Consider the following 15,292-nt stretch of genomic DNA (forward strand, 5'->3'; position numbering starts at 1 on the left):
CTCTAGATATATCACTATTCTAGATGAGAATTTCAAGTATGCAAATAAAATTATAGCAAAGCAAAATTGGCTATGTGAATGAGTAAAAGGAAAAATAATATTTTAAAAGTGGAACCACAAAGGCTATACATGAAAGAATTCTAAACATGAATCATAGAAATGTGCACACGAGTGAGCAACTCATAACACTTACCAGGAGAGAGAAACAGTTCACAATGAGCTTTACTTGCATCTTCTTGCTTTCTAATGTTCCTCAATACAGATTATATTCTTTTCTCCTTTTCATGACAGGCTTCCAGTTTACAGAATGCATCCTCTACACAGATCAGACTGCATCACTTGTAACTGGTAAATAGTAACCACTAGTGGTGAAGAGTAATGTGTGTGTGCACATGTGTATACATGTGTTTATTATGTCCTCTTGAATGGAAGAAATGTATCTTACTGAAATCTCCCATCTGAGAGATTTTTGTAGAACCAGGAAGAAACTATCTTCTTTTTGTAAACTCAGAACAGTTGTGTTTCTGAGATTGTGGACTATTATAATTCACAATCACAATCCTGTTGCAAAAATCAGGTTTTACATATTATTTAGCAAGAGCAGAGCCTTAAAAAACAACTAGTGGGCCCAGGACTACTACTGTTTTGGCTATGCATATTTGACTTCTCAGCATTGTCCAAATTAGGTGCATTGTTAAGAACTTAAGTCAGTTCACTGAGTCGACAATCAATGATTCAACATAACTTTTGCACATTTATAAATGAATGAAAATCTTTATTTTTCTTTTGGTGGTACTGAGAATTGAATTTAGGATCTTGCATTTGTTAGGTAAGCACCATATTGCTTGAGCCACATGCCCAGTCCCTAAAAGAATTTTTTTGTCAGATTATGTTGTTGAAGATGTGAAGACGATTCTATCATATCAGAACATGGTTGCAAATCCTGAATAGCTAGCTGTTCAAGTGGTTATTTGTTAATGTAGTCATCATTTTGCCAGATCTGGCATATCAGCAAATCTGGGACAATAACTTAGTATTTATTGAAAGCTTATTACATGTAGACACTATACTGGAAGTTGGAGATACAATAAAACAATAGTAACAAAACATATGGTTACATGTTGCTAATAACAATTGTATGGAAAAAAGAAATAAGACAAAAGAACTGGGTACAATGGTTCACATCTGTAATCCTAGCTATGTGGTAGGGGGAAATTGATAGGATCACAGTTCAAGGCCAGTTTAGGCAAAAAGTTTGGAAGGCCCCCATCAAAACCAATAAAAGCTGAGCATGGTGATCCACCGTTCCAGCTTCATTGTAATTGTAAATGAGAGAGTTGCAGTGCAGCTTGGTCTGGCATACATATGAGATCCTAGTCAAAAACAAAACAACCACAAAAAAAGAATTGGGGTATGGCTCAAGTGTAGAGTGTCCGCCTAACAGGCAAGAGGCCCTGAGTTCAAACCCCAGTACAACAAAAAGAAATAAGTTCATAGAGTTTAAGCAATTTGTTCAAGTTGGACAAGTATAAAGGAGCAGAGCTGGATTTATAGTGCTATATTTATAGTGGCAGCATGACCTATATACTGGTTAAGAGACCTTGCAATACAGTAGCTTAACAAGAGAGAAGGGATTCCTTCACACAATGGGCTGCTGTATCAGACTTGGAATGATTACGTTTCACTGGTTTGCTGATTTGTATCTGATTCATTGGCTACCTCTGCACATTGGCCTCATTAACATGTCATAAGATATATGTACATTTTCTCTAAAAGCATTCCCTAAAACTTTCTCCTAACATGCTCTCATATCCCACTGGTCACACCTAGTGACCAGGAAGGCCTGGGAATAGTCTCTGTGGTCATGTACCCTGTCAGTAAGGGAAGAAGGGGAGAATTGGCCATTCTCTGTGTTACATGCTAATAAAGGCATTATTTTGCTCTCGAGTTTTGGTCACAGGCTTGTCTTAGTAGCATACTATCTTAAGCCTTGGGATGTGTTTGAATCTATTATTTATTTCTTTTCAAGTACTATCATATCAAGATTTTGTATATATATGTGTGTGATATATTGAAATATCCAAAATATGTGAGATATCATGAATATTACATGATTCTACAGTAAATTCTGGCCATCTGCAAGTGCTGATGCAAAATTTCACACTAGAAGTCCACTGGCTTTACTTTTTGGCAGAAAGACTCGCAAAACCCCCAGAATTTGTGTTGCTTGCATCCTCACTCTCAAAAAGGTCTCAGACTCAAAGAACTATGTTTAAAAAAGATGCCAAAAGTATATATCAGAGTACAGACAGTCTCTTCAACAAATGCTGATGGGAAACTGGATATCCATGTATAACACACTGATAGCAGATCTCTGTTTCACCCTGTACAAAAATGAAAATGGATCAAAGATCTTAAAAGACCTGAAACTTTGAAAGTATATAGTAAAATAAAGAAAAAAAAAACACTTGGAAATATAAGCATGAGCAACAACTTCTTGAAGTCCAGTTGTTCAAGGAATAAGAGTGAGTACTGACAAGTGGGAAAAATGATTCAAAGTTAAAAGCTTCTGCTTGTCAAAGGAACAATGGCCCAAACCAAGAGACAACATACAGAATGGGAGAATCTTTGCCAGCTATTTGATGAAAAAAGAAAATTAATATCCAGAGTAAACACCACAATAGCAAATAATCCAATCAATAAATAGACAATTGAACAGACTATTCTCAAAAGAAAGAATATAAATGGCCAATAAATATGTGAAGAGATATCCAATATTCTTAGCCATAAAGGAAATGCAAATTAATATGACACTGAGGATGGGGTTAATACAAGGATACACTTGTTCAAAACACACAGTGCATATCTATGAAATAATACAAATCTATATGATACTGTATTATATCCCAATCTATGGAATTATCCTGAAGAATTTCCCCATAATGTTAATGTATGTTAATAAAAACAAAACAAAAAGGAGACTTTGAAATTCAATCCCACTCCATCAAAAATGACTATTTTTAAGACAACAAATAGTTGGGCTGGGAAGGTGGCTCAGTGGTGGAGTGCTTGCCTTGCATTCATGAGGCCCTGGGTTCTATTCCTCAGCACCAAATAAGCAGAAAAATTCAGAAGTGGTGCTATGGCTCAAGTGGGAGAGCTCTAGCCTTGAGCTGAAGAGCGGAGGGACAGCGCCCAGGCCCAGAGTTCAGGCCACATGAGCAACCAAAAAAAAAAAAAAAGTCAACAAATAAAAAATGGTAGTGAGGATGAGGGTGGTATGGATACCCTTACACACTGTTTGTGGGGATGTAAATGTGTATAGCCACCATGGAAATTAGTTTAAAGGTTGGTCAAAAAACTAAAAAACAGAGCTCCCTGTGGCCCAGACATACTGTTCTTGGGCATACCTCTAAAGGAATGCTAAATGTACATATACACTATGCAGTATTATTCAGCCATAAAGAGGAATGAGATTACAACATGTGCAGGAAAACTGTTGGAATTGAAGATCACCACGCTAAGTGAAATAAGGTCAACTGGGAAAGACAAATATAACATATTTTCACTCATAAGCAGAATGTAGACCTAGGAAAAAATGACATGAATGTAAAAGAGTAACTGTTTTGAAGGTGGACCACCATGAGAAAGAAGGGAAAAGGAGGGGTGATGGATGAGTATAGAATAAGAAAGTAACAGATGAATTTCATCAAAGTTCAATATGAATGAGATCCATTTATAAAATTAGTATGATAGTAAAAAAATTATAACCTGGAAAATACATTCATTTTGCAAGTAATGTGTTCCTAGAGAAATAAAATTATTGTAAGAAATTCAGTATATGAACCCTAAACACTCTGTATCAGAATTTATAATTTTCAGAACTCTTCATCTATCTGAATGAAGTTTAGCTATTTATTATTTATTGTAGGAGAAACAGCCAACATATGTTCATTGAAACTGCATTTAGAAATTAGTTTCCCTGAGATGGACTCACGGATCCTTTCCTAGATGTCCTGGGCCTTGGATATGTGGAGAAGATAAGAACATACACCCATCTCCTCACATTACTTGGGCTCTGACCCTCTGTCCTCAATCCAGTGTTGTCTCTGGTGAGTTCAGCTCATGTGTGGGTCTAGCTATTTAAATGCAACTTTACTAGTGTCAGGAAGAGGCAAAGAAAAAGAAAGATAAAGATACAGATGGTGATTAGTCTGCCCTAGAACTTACCTGGAATGTGTGGGGAATGTATCTGTCTCTGTATGTGGAGGGGTTTCCTAAGTGGGGGCAGCTCCAAATCAGTGTCATTACACCGGCCATGTGGAAATAGAATAAAGTAGTCTAAAGAGAGCCAGACCCCAAGCCAGATCCTAGCTCACAGAAACGAAAGCTTTGCAGTATTTTGAAATTTAAATTTAATTATTGTGTGTTTTTAAGTTAATGCTTTAATCTTGTCTTTGAACATTCCCAAAGCTTCACCTGTTTATGCCGAAGAGGTGTAGTTGAGATGGTAACTTGATTCAGTGACTGCCTTTTCTTCCTTGTGGGCGGGGCTTGCTGGCGCAGGAAGAGGAGGTGGAAATTGGCTCTCCTGCAAGGAGAAGCCAGCATCAGGTACTTCAGTCACCGTTACAACCTGTGACTGCCTTCGCTCCTCTCAATTCTTACAGAACTGCCAGTCTGTCTAGGGAGCTAATATATAGGAAACATTTAGTGAAAACCAGGTACTAAACTGTGTGATATTGATTATTCCAGAGGAATCCAGATAAAGGATAAATCATTATGGATTGGTTTCGAGGAGAAGGGCTTCTTAGATTACATCACAAATGGAGTGCCAAAAGACGAAAAGCAACCAATAAGGAAGAAGACAGATAATGGTAGGTAAAGAAAGATTCAGAATGGATTTAAGGCCATGAAACCCATGTGCTTTTCTTTTGTTTTTATGTTTAGAAAGTTTATTAGAAGTGGCCTTTAAAATTTTTTAAAATTTTTTAAAATCTTTTTTATTGTAAAGATACTGTACAGAAGGGTTACAGTTACATGAGTAAGGGAATGAGCACATTTCCTATCAAGCCTTGTTACCCCCCCCCTTTGTTTTTCTCCTACTATCTCTTCCCTCCCCATCTTCCCAACTCCTCTCTCCCCACCCCAAGTTGTAAAGTTCATTTTCTTTTTTTTTTATTGTGAAAATACCATATAGAGGGGTTACAATTATATGAGCAAGGTAATGAGTACATTTCTTTCTTTCTTTTTTTTTTGGGTCCGGTGGTGGGGCCTGAACTCTGGGCCTGGGCGCTGTCCCTCAGCTCTTCAGCTCAAGGCTAGCGCTCTACCACTTGCACCACAGCACCACTTCTCACTTTTTTCTTTTTGCTTATGTGGTGCTGAGGAATTGAACCCAGGGCCTCATGCATGCAAAGCAAGTGCTCTACCACTGAGCCACCTTCCCGGCCCAATGAGTACATTTCTTATCAAGCTTGTTGCCTCCTCTGTTTTCCCTTCCCATCCCTTCCTATCCCCCTGCCCTGCCCCCCTCGCCAAAATTGTAAAGTTAGTTTTTTGACATAACGTTTTGTACATCTCGTTGTTGCAATGGGTCCACCTGCATCCCTATTTAAATGATTTGTTTTTTCCCTTCCCCTCCACAAATTAGAAAAATGTATATATACAAGATGTAGGGCACCAGAATCAAATACAGTGACAACAGGAGTTATACCATAGGGGGAAGAACATACAAAAGAAACAAAAAAATCACATAGTACATTAAAAATAACAGTGACAAAGAAAAAACCTCTGTGTTCCTATCTTGGGGTTCATTTTGTTTAGCATCATCTTATATGATCATATGTACGTAGCTTTTGATCTTTTCTGCTTGTCTGGTAAGATTATCCTAGATGTATACTAATTATTGCAAATAAGGGAAACCATGGGACCTATGTTTCTTTGGGTCTGACTTACTTCACTTAACATTTTTTTCCAAGTCTTTCCATTTCCTAAAATTGGGGTGGTATCATAGAATTCCACTGTGTGTGTATGTATGTGTGTGTGTGTGTGTGTGTGTGTATGTATGTGTATGTGTGTGTGTGTGTGTGTGTGTGTATGTGTGTGGATGAAGGACATCTAGGTTGGTTCCATATCTTAACTATGGTGAATAATGCTGCAATAAAACTGCAGAGCTTCTGCATGGCAAAGAACATAGCTAGCAAGATCAATAGAAAGCCCATGGATTGGGAGAAGATCTTCACGAGCCATAAAACAGACAAGGCCTCATTTCTTTTTTTTTTTTTAATTGTGAAAATACTGTACAGAGGGGTTACAATTACATGGGCAAGATAATGGAGTACATTTCTTATCAAGCATTGTAGCCTCCTCCTTTGTTTTCCCTTCCCATCCCATCCTCCCCCCTCCCCCCAATCCTCCCCTCCCGTATTCCCCCCCCCCACCCGCACCAAAGTTGTAAAGTTCGTTTTCGACATAATGACTTGTACAACTCATTGTTGCAATGGGTCCACCTGTATCCCTATTTAAACGATTTGTTTTTCCCCTTCCCCTCCACAAATTATACCAACATCAAATACAGTGAAAGCAGGGGTTATACTGTGGGGGAGGGACATACAAAGCAACAAAGAAAGAATCTTATAAATGTGTCAGAAACAATCACATGAAAGAAAAAAAACATTTGAATATATATCTTAGGGTTCATTTCCCTAACATCAACTTATCTGACCTTTTCTGCTTGACTCAGACATATACTAGATATTGCAAATAAGGGAAACCATGGGACCTATGTTTCTTTGGGCCTGGCTTACTTCACTTAATATAATTTTTTCCACGACAAGGCCTCATTTCTAAAATATACTTAGAACTCAAAATTAACTCCCCCAACAACAAATCTCAAAGAAACAACTGTCTCATTAAGTGATCTAAACATTTAAAGAGAGACTTCTCTGAAGAGGAAATAAGAATGGCCAATAGACACATGAAGAAATGCTCAACCTCTCTAGCCATAAAAGAAATGTAAAACAAAAACATTGAGATTCCACCTTACCCCAGTTAGACTGGCCATAATCAAGAAGTCTAATAACAGCAGATGCTGGAGGGGATGTGGATAGAAGGGAACTCTACTGCATTGTTGGTGGGAGTGTAAACTTGTTCAACCACTTTGTAAAGTAGTATGGAGGTTCCTCAAAAGACTCCACATAGAGCTCCCCTATAGACTCAGCAATCCCACTTTTGGGCATTTACCCAAATGATCACAAACAAGGCCATGCTAAAGCTTCCATGTGCTTTAAACAGAGACTTTGTGTAATGGATTCGAACAGTACAACGGGGACTTCAAAGACCAGGAAGGTTAGGCCACAGGAATCTATGTGAAGTTCTTTTTTAAAAAAAACAAAATTAAAGTTCCCTTCTTTAGTATTCTATGGAATAAAGAATAAGTTAATACAAAATACTTAAGTTGTATGTCTCTATAAATTCAATAAGAAACACATGTTTCTCTAGGCTGGGCAGGGGCCACACTTACGAAGGGTCTCAGCAAGACAGGTTTCCAAGGAATGGAAGAAGCTAGAATGAGATGTGTCAGCTACTAGGATCCCAGGTTCACTAGAATTGGTAACAATTTAGTCCTCAGCACCCTTGAGGATATTGGCCTTGGTATGGGTCCAGGGCTTGACATTTGAGGAGATTCAGTCCAGCAGGAGTTGCAGCCAATCAGACAATAGATGGCATGTGATATTTAGTCAAGAATGATGTAAATGTGGTAGTGGGCAACTTATCCCCAGCTGGATCCCAGCTGCTGAAGTCATGGATTTGAATGTGGGGTTGTGTTAGGACCTCAGTCAAGTAGATTTAGCTTCAAAAAAAAAGTATAAGGCATTGCTAGAAATGGGAGTAGTAGTTGGGTTAAAAGTCAATTCTGAGAATTGGCTCAGGGTATCTGTAGGGAAACAAATGATGAGAATGCACAACGAGAAATGCACAATTCTGTGCATTTGGTACGAAATAATGAATCCTCACCTCCTGCCTACTTTTGCTTGAGTGAGATTGCTTCCCTCTAGCCTATGGGTCAAAGGTAACAGGAGTGCTGAGCCTCCCACATGGAGACTTATTTTATGGCTAAGTTAGAGGCTCAAGGAAAACAACATCCCTTGGCAAGAGAGGAGGTACCTACATAGAATTCCAAGGCAAAGCTAGGACACTGCATACGTAGACAACATCTTCTAAAATGAGGAAACGAGATGTGTCCAAGGGAAGGTAGGCAGGGGAAGGTGTAGCAGCAGAATTGAAGGAGAAAAGGTGGACAGCAAAAGATATTTCAAATTAAGAAATGAATAGGCCTCCATGACAAGTTGATATAATAGAGAAGACAGAACCTAAAATGACTGGGTGAATTTTAAATGATTAAGTAGAATGACAGTTATACTCATAAGTTAAAGGTAGTTTAAAACATAAATAAATCTACTTAGCATTTATTTATTTACTTATTTTACTTATTTATTTTTGTGCAGATTCTGGGGTTTGAACTCAGGGCCTAGGCACTGCCCCTGAGCTTCTTTGCTCAAGGCTAGCACTAACCATTTGAGCCAGAGCTCCACATCTGACTTTTTTGGTAGTTAGTTGGCAAAAGAGTCTTACAGATTTTCCTGCCCTGGCTGGCATTGAATTGTGATCCTCAGTTCTCAGTGTCCTGAGTAGCCAGGGTCACAGATGTGAGCCACTGATGCCTGTCTATTTAACCTACTTAAAAAAATCCAAATAAGGGCTGGGAAGGTGGCTCAGTGGTAGAGCACTTGACTTGCATGCATGAGGCCCTGGGTTCGATTCCTTAGCACCACATAAGCAAAAAGAAAAAAGCCGGAAGTGGTGCTGTGGCTCAAGTGGTAGAGTGCTAGCCTTGAGCTGAAGAGCTGAGGGACAGCACCCAGGCCCAGAGTTCAGGCTCCACACTGGACCCCCCCCCCAAATCCAAATAAATTAGTAAGGAAATCATGTTAAGGCAAAGCTTATTTGTAGGTTTGTTGGCTCTCACCCCTGAGAATCTGCAATATAGCATTTCAGTGAGATAGTCGCCCCTGAGTTTGAGAATGAGTAGAAGTATTTCTTTAAAGACAACTGTATTACCCCATCAAAGATAGTGTTACAGGTGGACACAGCTATGACTGTTAGTTCTGGAATACTGCATCTAAATCCTTCCTGGCTGCTCTTATAGGACCCTTGCTGTGGTAGTGGATATTTGATGTGTTTTGGTGTGCTTCACATTTTCAGAGGTTGAATTGGTAGTCTTCATTGGAAAGCTGTCGAATCCAGATGGACTCTTGTCACAAAAACTTGCAGCCCTGCAAATACACTTAACACTGTCAGAAATCTGAGCTATGAAAACAGGAGAGGAAAAAAAGAGCAGTAAAACAGTACTAACAAACCAGATCAGCTCCAATGGAGAGCTTGAAGTGGCATGCCATGTTGACTGGGGGAGAGTCAAGAGCCATGGAGACAGGAGCTAAGGCGGATGTTCCTGAGCTGGTCTGGGCCTAAATAGGGTCAAGTCAGGGGGCAGGGTCACAGGGTGCTTGAGAGTTCACAACATAGAAACTGGCAGGTCCAATAACCTATTGTCCAAGTTCCTGCCCCTGTCTCAGGAATTCAGGCACGCCCATCACCCAGGAGGTGGGACTTCTTTGCCTCCACCATGAAGACAAGATGGTGCCAGTTAAACTCAATACCCTATCATCCACCATGCTGTCAAGATGGCGCCAGTTAGATTCAGCATCTCTACTTCACGTCTACTTTTCATACACCTGTTACATGGGAGCCTTTGCAGGAGAGTATGTGCTCCTGCTTGGCTGATGGTTTTGCCACCGGCTTCTCTACATGCAGGGGTGCAGGCAGGGGTTGTACTGTTCACAAATTGGTGGGTCAGACCTAAATTGACATACTATTTTTTATTTATCAGGGAAAAACAGTAAAATGCAGAACAGGGAAAGTTTCTTTTCAAAATACACAGCTAGATTCTACTTCTGATTATATTAATTTTGACTCTGCACATGGGATGGATTTCAAAACTGTTACTTAGAATGGGAAAGTATGAATTACCTTGGTTGTATTATTGAAAGTTGGAACTAAAGACATTAAGTGACCAGCAAAAGGCCAAGTTTCATACTTCTGAAAGGTGTTTTAGAAAGGCATGAATAAATAATTCGTTGCCATTTTGTACTCAGATGAGCCACCTCCACAACCAGAGCAGACAGGCCATGAATACCAGCTTCAAATCACTGCTCACTCTTCCTTTTTGGAAATAGAACCATGGGAAAAGCATCTTGTTACCTTCAGCACAAATGGAAACAAACCAAGACATCGAGAATGTCAGTGGTCAGCAGTTATGCAAGCTTTACAGAGGAAGTCTTCAAGACAGTGTGCCTCACCAGCCAGAAATCTGCAGAGATTGAACACATCCTCAGCTCAGCTGTTCTTTAAATCAATGCAATTCCTCCAAATTAATGTGAATTGAAACATGCATTGCCTTTCAAGTTAATTGAGTACTTACTATGTGTGAATCACTGCACAAAATAGGGGAGAGAAAATGAGGGAGACAAATAAGATGTAGAGTTTGCCTTCAGTGAATTTACAATTAGTTTCAGGATGCATATTTTTTTCTTCTTCTGCTTTTAATTAAGTGTGTCCCTACGACAAGAAACAAATGAATTGGGAAGTGTATTCAGTAAGTATTTTAAGTACCATTAATAAGGAACAAAATAAAACACAAAAACAAAGACTAATGTAGGAAACCCAGGATGTTTTAGTTCTATTCTTTTGCTCATTTGACTTTACATAGCTAGGATCCATTTTATTTTATAAAAAATTTTTTTTCTTTTTTGGGTCCAGTCGTGGGGCCTGAACTCTGGGCCTGGGCGCTGTCCCTCAGCTCTTCAGCTCAAGGGTAGCGCTCTACCACTTGAGCCACAGCGCCACTTCCGGCTTTTTTCTTTTTGCTTATGGGTGCTGAGGAATTGAACCCAGGGCCTCAGGCATGCAAGGCAAGCGCTCTACCACTGAGCCACCTTCCCAGCCCCTATTTTATAAAAATTTTTGTAGTACTAGGATAGGATCTATTCCTTACTTAGTAAACTTCAGAGATATTAATGTGCTATAGTTTCAAGTTAATTTGAATTAAATTACATTTTTTCTCATGTGTAAATCAATTCTTGGAGCCATCAACTTCAATACTACCTATTGGGAAACCATGTTGCTTTCATATTTCTTGGGAAAAGACAAGGTAAATTATACTGTTTCTAGGGGCTGTTTCTTAGGACCATACTGATTAAGTTATTTATTTGAAGAAGAGGAAGATCTGGATCAAAGTTGGGGGTGGTATTCACAGACCCAAGACTAGACAGGAAGGAATAAAAGCACATCTGGCACTGGCTTTGTACAGAAAATTGGATAAGTAATTAGTTTATCATGATCTCTTAGTGTTTCAAAAGGTGAATGACAATATCTGTTTTTGAAAAACTTATTTCTGACCTGAGAATATGTATGTCATGATTTTTCTGATGTTCAGACTAATGAGTGTAGACACTACCCTCTTCTGTAGTGTCTGTGACATATTTTAGTATGTATGAGCCAACAATAGACATGTCTTTGTCTTGAGTGGTGTCCATCTGAATGTGCCAGCTTAAAAAAAAAATAACATCATCAAAAGACTTCTTCTTGGGGCTGGGAAGGTGGCTCAGTGGTGGAGAGCTTGTCTTGCATGCCTGAGGCTCTGGGTTCGATTCCTCAGCACCACATAAGCAAAAAAAAAGAAAAGAAAAAAGAAAAAAGCCGGAAGTGGCGCTGTGGCTCAAGTGGTAGAGCGTTAGCTTTGAGCTGAAGAGCTCAGGGACAGCACCCAGGCCCAGAGTTCAGGCCCCACGACTGAACCAAAAAAAAAAAAAAAAAAGACTTCTTCATTAAGCTACCATTATGAATTGTCAGTGATCTATGTGCTGTTTGAGAAATGAACAGTATAAGTGCTGTATCCATTTTACCAAAAAAATGCTTCCCATAAAGTGTTATTTTGAGTAGAGCATTGTATTGTTCACTAAATAATTTGATGATAATTCTCATGCTATCTCTTCTAATTTAATTTCTAAAAAATTATTGTTTTGTTCTTCAGGAATAGCTCTAATTTAAACAGACAACGCATGGTCATCATATTGATACTGATGTCAATTTTAGCTTGTGTGAGGAAGCTTCCTGGAACTCTCAGTAATCACTTTGTATTAACTAAACTGTAGATAAATTTATCCCTGTTTGGGAAGATTTTGGAAAGGTTTACCTTTGCATTCCTGATGCCTGTATTCCTATATTCCTAGTGTCTGTATTCAATATACATTTGTGATCAGTAGCTTTTCCATGTATGACTTTTAAGGCTGAAAAAAAGACAGGTTAGGTTGCAGTCATGGTAACAGAAAATTATCTTTATTGGCATGTAATTTGCAGTTGATCTGAAAATGAGTTCGATTAAATAGTTTTGTGCAGTTTAGTCCACTGGGCCTCTTAAATAGTGTCTTAGGGTCATAGTTCAACCCTGATCCAACATCCACTGTGCTACTAGCTGTTCCTCCGCTCTCTACCCAGGAAGGGGTCTTCTGAGTGGCCACTCAGATGTCCTCCTCTGGCTTGTCTACCAGTAAAATAGCAACCATCGCTTTCATTAGGACTCACTACTTGTCTATGCTTTGTGTGTATTCTCTTGATTATCTAATTTAAACCTGTGGAAAAACATTTGAAGAAGACACAATGCCCTGCAAACTCTGGAGCTTGCTTGACTCAGGAGGATCCAAATCTAGATCTCTTATACTTCAAAGCCTGATCTATTAACCCCTCTCATTTTGCTGCATCCAAGGAAAAACTCCCAGTGCCTATTGTATATGTGTTTGATGAATGTATGTGTGAATATTTGTGTGTGTGTATGCATGCATGCATGTGTGTGTGTGTGTGTGTGTGTGTGTGTGTGTGTGTGTGTGTGTGTGAGTGTGTGTGTTGTGGGGGGATGTCAGGTCAAATCTGGATAAAATCCAGATTCATTGCATTTAATATTCTTGAACAGCACACTGTCTAACAGAAGAAACCCAGAAAATCATATTTGTTTTGAGACTGGGAAAGGGAAGAGCAATCTGGAGACAGCAAAGTTGGAAACAAACCAATTTAAGTCATACCTTTAGCCTTTACCTCATAATGCTTTTAAAAAAAACCCAAAAAACAAAAACTTTTTTAAAAAAACATTGCCTGACACCATGTGATAAACCAAAGCCTGATGCTATTGACCTAGAATTGATCCCCAAATGTCTTTTGGGGGAACATGCTTTAACTCTGATTGTTGATTCTGAGGAATAATTGCCACCCTAGAAAGGTAATTACATATGCCATTGTTTATTCACATAATAGACTCAGAATGCTTGTTCTGCACAGAAGGGAAGAGAATCCTGCTTGCCCATCACAAGTATGCACTGTGGATTGTGTTAGAATGCTACAAATAGCATTTGGCTGTCTCCCTGTTACTGCTGATTTCAGTGTGTATATGTGTGTGTGTGTGTGTGTGTGTGTGTGTGTGTGTGTGTGTGTGTGTGTGAGAGAGAGAGAGAGAGAGAGAGAGAGAGAGAGAGAGAGAGAGAGAGATAAACAGAGAAGAGAGATATATATTAGGAGTGAGGAAGTAGGTGAGCCGTCAAAGGCTGTTTGTTAAGCTAAAATGGCATTTTTTTTTTGCTTTTTCTTAAATTTTTTGTTTACCAAAATATCTCCTGAATCTGATTCATCCAGCTTGGTCTGGTAAAAGACTATTTTCTTTCTACTTGGTGTATGGTTACAAATGAGTTCTCATATTTCTTTCCGTAAAAGGCTGTTCACTTTGTGGAAATACATAGTGAGAATCTTTGTCCATAACATCCTCCTAAACACCCTGGTCTGACCACCATTCCTTTAAGTACACCAAGCAGGCGGCTGTGATGGTGGCTGGTTCTTTTCCTCTCACTAAACTTTCTGGTAAATGTAAGTGGAATTTAAACCACAAATGACCAATTAAAGCACTTTAAGTCTTTTTGCTTCCACTGTAGGATGCTAGTTATCCTAAGTAAATACAACAAAAAGGCTATTCTGTAGTAGTCTAACCCTACCTAGCAACCTATCTTTAAATATCAAAGCCTTAAGAAATGAAATGTCATGACTTTCTGTAGTGCCTCATGAAAAGAAATACATATGTATTCCAATATGGAACGGAGGATTGTTTGAGGCCAAAGCAATTCATCCTGGGTTATTCTGTGCCACAGTGTCCAGCAAATTGCATGACCTGCTTGTTAAGCTTGACAACAGTATTTTACCTAACAAAGGCCTGTGCAGCACAGAGCACAGTGGAATGTCAGAATGAGCACATTTCACACACAGATGTGCAGCCATAATAGCCTATAAGAAGATGCATGTGGCAGGACTCAAAGGCTGGGGGTGGGGAATGGTGGGGGTGGGAAGTGGCATGGTTCATGAGCATGTAGGCTGGGGGCTGGCCAGAGGGGGAGACTAACAGTTAGCAGGAGGGACCTGGCCCCACTGACCACATTTAATCAGCCCTCTGTAAACAATTCAACATTTTCATTGTTCTCTAAAAACTAATAAAGAGAAACAAGCACTTTTCATTCATCTTGAAGTAATTTTCTGTCAGGTTTGGAGCCCCTTGCGGCCTCCAGCTTGTGCAATGCTAGCTGTGTGATACAACAACTATTGCAATTTATTTTACAAACTCTGGTCATTCACATGTCAGTTAGTGTTCACCAAGCCGGCATCTGAAATTGTGCAGTTAACGAGTTTTACAACATTTCTATCAAGAGAAACTGTTTAGCATAACTGACTCTTAAGGAGTTATTATACCTCTAAAAATCCATTTTAAGGGGCATTATTTAAATAAAATAGAAAAACGGTTCACTGCCTTTTAAAGGGGCTACAAAAAAAGTCCATCAGCTCCAGTGCAGTAATCCTGAGCTTAAAGCACTCTTGAGAGTACTTCTGGGAATTGTCAGCATAATGAAATGTTTTGTGAAATGTCCAGATAGATTCCTCTCCTCAACAATTTTACTGCACCATATTTATTTTCCTTCCAGTTTTTAAAGAAGAGAATTACTTTTTGAGAGGATGACTCTATGCTGTGTAGATTAACCGAGCACATTCTTCCTGAGGTTGGAGGAAAGCCAGCCGTTCTGTTTGCAGGCCACCTACCAGCATCAGAAGTGGGTAAGGTGGAAGGCAGCCCGCCCACCTCCCC

At 39.2% G+C, this 15,292-nt stretch overlaps 1 long non-coding RNA gene across 1 annotated transcript; it reads left to right on the top strand.

Annotated features, from left to right (window-relative positions):
- Positions 1–289: 289 nt before the first annotated feature.
- Positions 290–10,808, top strand: LOC138832892 (uncharacterized). The gene is made up of 4 exons (XR_011373731.1): positions 290–348; positions 3,932–4,112; positions 4,756–4,877; positions 10,218–10,808. It is a non-coding gene; the product is annotated as an uncharacterized lncRNA (long non-coding RNA).
- The last annotated feature ends 4,484 nt before the right edge of the window (positions 10,809–15,292 follow it).

The sequence above is a fragment of the Dipodomys merriami genome, unplaced genomic scaffold (genome assembly GCF_024711535.1).
Source record: "Dipodomys merriami isolate MVZ:Mamm:240054 unplaced genomic scaffold, mDipMer1.0.p SCAF_20, whole genome shotgun sequence".
Lineage (NCBI taxonomy): Eukaryota > Metazoa > Chordata > Mammalia > Rodentia > Heteromyidae > Dipodomys > Dipodomys merriami.